Here is a 7,914-nt window from a genome sequence, read left to right as displayed (position 1 = left end):
TGCTTGCGGGTAATAAGGGCTACTCATACTCTTTGACTAAATTTGCGGAACTGTTCTGACGAAAATTGTGGTCCGTTATCACTCACAATTTCTTCTGGTACTCCCCATGGGGCAAAGATGTGTTTCATCTTATTCATCACAGCATCGCTGGTAGTACTGGACATGTAAGCAATTTCGGAAAATCTTGAGTAATAGTCAATGACCACTAGAAACTGCTTCCCTTGGTGTTCGCACAAGTCTGCACGTCTTGATGAGTGGTTCCTTTCTCTGACTAGGTAAGTACTCACAACCTGAAACTTTGCATTGAATGTCTCGGCTGATACCAGGCCACCAAACGGACATATTAGCTCTCTCACGGCACCTAGTCATGCCCTGGTGACCATCATGGATACGTTCTAATACTTCAGACCTTAAAGAGGAAGGTATCACGAGGCGATTATGATAAATGATCTTGCTATCCACGACAGAGAGTTCACCACTTACAGCGTGATATTTGCGTATTTCTTCCTGTACATCTTTAGCGTACTTTGGCCACCCACTGACAGTATAATCGAGAACACGCCTCGGCTGTGGATCTGATTCAGTAGCGCACTTGATCTGTTCAATCTTCTCAGGTGATGCAGCTCTTTCCATTTCGGCAGCATCGACATACGCTTTGACATCTTCCTTACTGTCTTCTTGAGTGTCTGACTTCGCTGACCAGAATGACCCTCAAACCTTTAAAAACGAAATCGACAAACTTTGGAAAGCTATAGACGCCATTAAACGAAAATTTGAATTTCCCGCGAATCTGTCCAAAGTGGATGCGTTGCAACGTGAGATTGATGAATACAAATTGAAATGTGCCGATTACGAAATAAACATCCAAGAACTTCAACAAGAAAAAGCAAGTCTGATGGAATCTATTGAAATTCTTTCCTCGGATCAATCGGTAGGTTCGCACGATCTACAACCTGCTTCTGATGACTGGCAACCCGTTACGTCAAACAAGTCTAATAATCCTAGACGAGGGAAGAAGAAAAAGAAAGGCAAAGCCAGTTCCCAAAACCAGCAACTACAAACGGAAAGCAACGATACTAGTGAGAACGGCCAAGGGGAGCAAAGACCTAATGAAGGTACAATCATTGTCAAAGGATTACGCAGAGACTTATTAAGTCGGGCAGCTAAACAGCGCGTAACTGTGAAAAGTTTCCCTGGTGCTACAACCCGCAGACATGGAGCATTATCTACAACCAAGCTTGGCTGGCTTCAAAACCGAAGGCGATAATCCTACATGTCGGAACAAATGATGTGAAAAATTCATCCTCTGCTCGAAATGTGGCGGAGAAAATCGTCGACCTGGGGAATATGACTGCTACAAACTCTCTTAACACTAGGGTAACCATTTCTGCAATCACACAAAGGTCAAAGGTCAGATTAAGAATCGCTCAAGAGGAAAGGCTTTTACTTCGTGTAGAAGACACACATGACGTAAAACAATAGAACAAAAATCGTGAAACAATACCTAATCAGAATTCTAAATCCCTAAAGACCCGTAAAGCTTTTTTTACGTCATGTGCGTCTTCTACACGAAGTAAAAGCCAGAGGAAAGTAAAGGACTGCAACAAAGTTTTAAAAACATGTTGTAATCAGAATGGATGGACCTTTGTCGAACACTTGAACATCGACGAAACATGTCTGAACAATTTCAAACTCCATCTTAATAAGAAAGGTATTTCTATTTTAGCGAGTAATTTTGTAAATAATATAGTTTCTATATTTCATTGATACGATTCTCACTTGACGACCATGGCGAAACCTAACGTCGCAGCCACCTCTAGCGCCCGGATCAGGTCAACTCTAATGCCAAAGTGTCGTGGATTTAAAATGGCTAGTTTGAATATTAAAAGTCTTTTGAAACATATTGATGAGCTTCGTGTTTTTCTAAATGATCAAAACATTGACGTTCTAGCCATAAATGAGACCAGGCTAAACGAAAGTATTTTCGATCAGGAGGTTAACGTTCAGGGTTATGATGAAATACGCTGTGACAGGTCAACAAATGGCAGGTTTGGTGGTGGCGTAGGCTTTTACATTCGTTCAAACATAAGCTATTCTGTCCGCTCAGATTTGGACAGTCAGCTCCTAGAAATAAGATTTATAGAAATTCGTAAACACAACTCAAAACCCTTTGTACTTAATGGTACAGACCCCCAAATTCACCCCATTAACTTGTCACTCACGTCAACACATTATTAGGCAAATTAGATTCGGAAACTCGTAGAATATTTTCTCATAGGGGATCTAAATTGTGACTTGCCATGCAAAGACGGTGTTAAGGTCGAAGCTCTTTTAAATATCACAGACATGTATGGTTGGAACAACTCATTAACGAACCAACCCGAATTACACCTACTACAAGTACTTTAATTGATCTTATTTTCACAAATCGGCCAGAAATCGGGGGTGTCTCATCTCGCCGTAAGTGACCACAGTTTAGTTTATGCATATCGAAAAATTTCAATTCCCACTTTCTCCAAAGGAGTTAACTTGATAACATATAGACAGTTTAAACATATTAATAGCGCAAATTTTTATGCGGATATTTTAGCCCAACCTTGGGATGACATAAAGCAATTTTATGATCCTATAATGATATGTGGAAGAGGTGAAAAGAACGCACGCACCGATCAAGACCAAACGGACACGAGATTCTAAATCCCCATGGATAACCGCTATTTTCAAAAAGGGATGAATTTCAGAGGCCGTCTCAAAAGAAAGGCTATTAAGACAAAAGATCCATTTATTTGGAACCAATTGAACCAAGTGAACTGGGAAATTAATAGCGCGAAAAAAGCTTCTTATGAAAATGCCTTCTGTTATGATATCATTCAATCAAGCAATACTAAATTCAAATTGCAGACAGGAATTTGCATAATGAATATAAGAAATGTTGGACACTGACTTATTTGAACGTCAAACGACGTTCTCAAAAAACTTGGTCAAGACGTTTCGATCGGAAACCTTCGGTCATCCTCGGTTTGAATTTGACAAAAAAGCGATAGCTTCTTTCAACCGTTCATATTTGCGTGTGTGCGTGAACACGTGATCTTTGCGAGAGACGAAGAACATTATGCAAGTGAAACATAAATGTCAGGAATTTCTATATGTTCATTCCCCGCATTCTGTTCTCTCTTTGAATGCCAAGCCTCCAGGAAAAGTCTCTTGTGATAGTCAACTGCCTTGTCAACTATAGTGGTGTGGTCAAAGTCCATATTATGGACAAATTGGTTTGCGTGTTGCGAAAGTTTAGAATTGCCGTCGCGAACACGGACAGCTCTTAAGCCTTGTGGCAAGAGCTGTCCCCAACTGAGCCCAACTACTTGCCAAGGTAATCCTGGAATGTCATGAGGATGTAATGTCTCTTTCTGTTGTCGGTTGCGGAACGCATTACACACGTCACAGGAACTGACTCTGTCTTTGATTTGCGCAGTAATGGAAGGCTAGAAAACGTAATCCCTCGCAAAGGAAAGGCTCTTGCTCTCTCCCATGTGCGCGCCATGAATTCCATCTAATACTTCAGCTCTCAATGGTCTTGGCACTACAATTCCGTCTGATTTAAAACAAACATGCTATCCTCAACACTCAGCTCTTCTCTGAAATTCCAATATTCCCGGGCAAGTTCATCAACTTGTTCTTTCTCAGAGGGCCTTCCTTTCAAAACGTATTCTATAACCACTCTGGATGTCTCATTGAACTGTCCTTGAATCTCTTCAGGGTACTACTTTCTAATCCAAGTTCCTCAATAAGATTAACTCCTATGACATCCTCGGGTTCACTGAATGGTTTAGTTTCACTTAGAAGTGCTCTGCTAAGGCAGTCTGAAATGACCTGCTGTTTTCCGGGAACATAACACACCACAAGGTCATACTTGGTGAGTTTGAGCAACATCTACTGTAGCCTGGGAGGAGCCTCATTCAGTGGTTTCCGAAAGATTGACTCCAGCAGTTTGTGGTCTGTCTCAACAAAAACTTTGCGCCCATACACATACGTGTGAAACTTTTGCGCTCCCCATGCAATTGCCAACAGCTCTCTTTCAATATTCGCATACATCTTCTCTGAGGGAGTCAAAGTTCTCGAACTGAAGGCAACTGGTTTGCCCTCCTGCATGATCACCGCACCAAGGCCTATCAAAAGCCTCTTGCTGTGGTTTCTCCCACACAAATTCTACATCTTTTTGCGTAAGCTGTGAAATTGGCTCTTGTAGATCGGCTTTGTGTTCAATGAACTTGTCTAGGTAATTGACAGTTTCTAGTATTCGAAGTACACCTTCTTTGTCACAAGGAGGAGGCATCTCACTGATCGCGCAGATTTTATCAGGGTCAGGTTTCAATCCTTCGGCCGAAAACACATGTCCAACATAGCTTACTTCAGGAACACGAAGTTTCACTTTCTTTGGATTGAACTTCAATCCAACTTCTCTGCTTCTAGCCAGTACTCTTCTCAATTTCTGATCAGTGTCGATTTGATCTTTACTATGTATGAAGAAATCATCTTCTATGATCTCCACAGGAACCCCTTGAAAGAGTTTGTCCATCTCACTTTGGTAGATTTCAGGGACAGAAGAGATGCCAAAAGGGAGCCTTGTAAATCGATATCGTCCCCAGGGGGTATTGAATCTTAAGAGCTTTGAGCTTTCATCATCCACCGGGAGCTGCGAGTATCCCTTGCAAGCATCTAGGGACATGAAACTCTTTGCACCCGATAATCGGTTGGCAACCTCCTCTACAGTAACCACTGGATAGTGTGGCCTCTTAAGAGCTTTTTTTAGGTCCCTTGGGTCAATACAAATTCGAACATCATTCTTCATATCATATCATCATATCATATATCTTTATTTACCCTCGGATTTTTAGAGTAGCTTGGTGTAGCTAATATCTCCGAGCATTTACCCTCCCAACCATGATATATCACAGAAGACAGACCACAACACCTGGAACTACATGCCCTACTCTTTGCGACAAGTGTGCGGGTTCTTTTACGCCCCACAGGATTATGAACATTGAAGGGTTGTGAGACGGGACCTCCAGCTTACCGTCCTTATCCGAGAAGACTAGAGAGTCTAACCATTTGCAGATGTAATTAAAAAGGCAGCACTTTCTCCTCAGTTATTTAAAGACCCTGAGTCTTGGTCCGGGCGGAGTTGAACTCACGACCTCCCGCGTGACAGCCCGGTGCTCAAGCAACTGAGCCACCGGTGCGCGAGAAGGGAGTGTTCTTTTCTTTCACTTTCCGTTTCTCAATCACTAGCATAGATAAAACCCAAGGGGTGTGTTCCTCTTCTTTTACAATAATTCAATCTTCTTCCATCTCTGTGAGCTTCTCTCGTGCTGGTTCAAGAAGTGAATTGGAATTTTTCTGGGAGGATGTACCACTGGAGGAACTGACGGGTCAACTTCCAAATGTATTTTGTTCGATAGCTTGCCAGGTTTATCACTAAAACAATCTTTATAGTCCTGCAACACAGGATCGGTTTGAAAGAAACTTGGCAGTTCTTGCTCTGGTTGTTTTGACTCTAGAGTAGTTATCAGTTCAACGTTCATAAACTCAAGGACTTCTAAGTCTAAACAAGCATCACAACCCAGCAATGGTGTAAAATTTCCATCAACAACAAGATACAACAGGTTAAGCTCACGACTCCCATATTGAGTTGGAAGCCTCACAGAGCCCTTTGGATGGATGGGTTTAGGTGCAAGCCACCCCTTCAAAGGTTGCTGAATTTTCTGAAGAGGTTTGTTTGTGATCTCCTTGTACAGCTCATAGGAAATGACTGTAGCTTCTGCACCAGTATCTGCCTTGATCTGTACATTCTTCCCAGCAATTTTGACAGTAATCAAACTCCTAGATTTCTCTCGAGTGCCGGAGACACTATCCAGCTCAACTGATTCAAAATGAGTGTGCACATCGTGAGTCGTTGGAGGGTCATGCTCCACAGCTGCAAGTAGTGAACCTTCAGCACTTAATTCTTTGCACACTTGTGCAAAGTGTCCTTCCTTCTTACACTTGTTGCATTTCTTTCCAAGAGCTGGGCAGCGAGGTGGCTGAGTAAATGGGTGCTTGTAGCCACAAAACTTACAGTTACGAGCAGGTGTCTTTTCTTGAACCTTTCTTGAACCGTTCAAAACCCGCCTCTGTTGGTGTATTGAACCTGTATTTCTGTTGTTCGGCTGCCTCGAATGTACGACAATAATCATGAGCAGTTTGCAGCGTTAAATCTGGTTTCTTCAGCAGTTCACCTCGCAATTCGTCTGACAAAACTCCTCCGACAATACGATCACGATCACGATCACGATCTCGGAGGTCGCTAAATTCACAAGTTAAAGACAGTCTTTTCAGTTCACTGACGAAATTGTCAATCCTCTCCCCTTCCTTCTGGTTTCGCTGATTGAACACCAGTCGCTCATAAATTACATTTCTAGCACCCTGGCACAATTCCTCGAATTTCCGACAGACATCTTGATAGCAATCTTTGTCTTCTTCATCGGTAAACACAAAGTGACTGTACTCTTCGATAGCTTCTGGCCAAGCACAATGTAACAGCAAGTTTACCTTCAGTTTGTCCGCTTTAGCAACTTTGTCCTTCGCAACAAGGTAAATCTCAAATTGCATAAAAATTTCCTCCAGTTCTCAGCAGCATTCGCGTCTAGACTGTCTAGAAGCAGTGGACCGGGCATTCGAGATTCTTGTTCGGCCATTATACAAGATACAAAAATACAACTCACAGGAAACTTGCTTTTCCAGCAACTCATCTCACAATTCGGCAGGGAAGGAAACCGCTTCTGACACCATGTTATGATATCGTTCAATCAAGCAATGCTAAACTCAACGACTAGTAACAACTATTGATTCTAACATGTTCGTGTCCCTTTTAAAAGTCCCGACACAACGCACATGGTTTTCCGTTTTCGGGGTGTCCATGTAAGTCACTCAGGGGCTCCTAAGGGGATCCTCAAAGGTTTCAATATTACAACATCTTCAACAATTGTTGTGCGGATCAAAGGAAAACTTGGAAAACAATCAATGAACTGACCTCACGTAAGTCCAACAAAACTGTTATTAAGGAGATGCATTATAATGTGTAAATTCTGGACTGGAGATCAAACAGAATATAGCAGAAGTGCTCAACTCCTTTTTCACAGAAATTGGGCCAACCCTTAGCAGAGACGTGACAGAAGTTGATAAATCTTTCGAAGAATTTCTTACTGAAACTGATAAAATTATTTTTTTGAAAAAACAACACCAACACATGTTTTTGCACTACTATCAAAGCTTTGCAAGTCAAAGGCAACTGGATTAGATATATTTCAGCGAAACTCCTGAGGGAAAGCCCTGATGTACTAGCGGAATCTCTTACTCATATATTTAATATGATGACTGGCATCATTCTCGATGAGTGGAAATCTGCCAGAGTCACTCCACTGTATAAAAATTCTGGGAAGCGCTCTGATCCGACGAATTATCGACCAATATCAGTAATTCCAGTTGTGGCCAAAGTCTTTGAACGGATAATTTACGATCAGCTTTATCATTATTTAACTAAAAACAACTTCTCTCGTGTCATCAATCCGGTTTTCGGTCTTTGCATTCCACGCTCACAGCACTTATCGAAGCTGCAGATAGCTGGGCAATGGATATAGATCATGGTCTTGTTAATGCCGTAGTCTTTTTAGACCTCAAAAAGGCATTTGATACAGTAGTTCACGATATTTTGTTACAAAAATTGCAATACCATGGGATTTGTTGGACCAGCCATCAATGGTTTGCTTCTTATTTGGATAATCGAACACCGATTTGTCATCTAAATTCTTGTAAGTCAACTCCGAAATGTTTTTGATATATATTAATGACTTACCACATTGTCTGACATATTCGGGA

The 7,914-nt window shown here is 41.7% G+C and overlaps 1 pseudogene; it reads right to left on the bottom strand.

The window, feature by feature from the left end:
• Positions 1-5,324: 5,324 nt before the first annotated feature.
• Positions 5,325-6,906, bottom strand: LOC138037620 (uncharacterized; annotated as a pseudogene).
• Between the last annotated feature and the right edge of the window lie 1,008 nt (positions 6,907-7,914).

The sequence above is a fragment of the Montipora capricornis genome, chromosome 2 (assembly GCF_036669925.1).
Source record: "Montipora capricornis isolate CH-2021 chromosome 2, ASM3666992v2, whole genome shotgun sequence".
NCBI classification, from domain to species: domain Eukaryota; kingdom Metazoa; phylum Cnidaria; class Anthozoa; order Scleractinia; family Acroporidae; genus Montipora; species Montipora capricornis.
The sequence above is the reverse complement of the archived record's forward strand: the minus strand, read 5'-3'. Positions and strand labels throughout refer to the sequence as shown.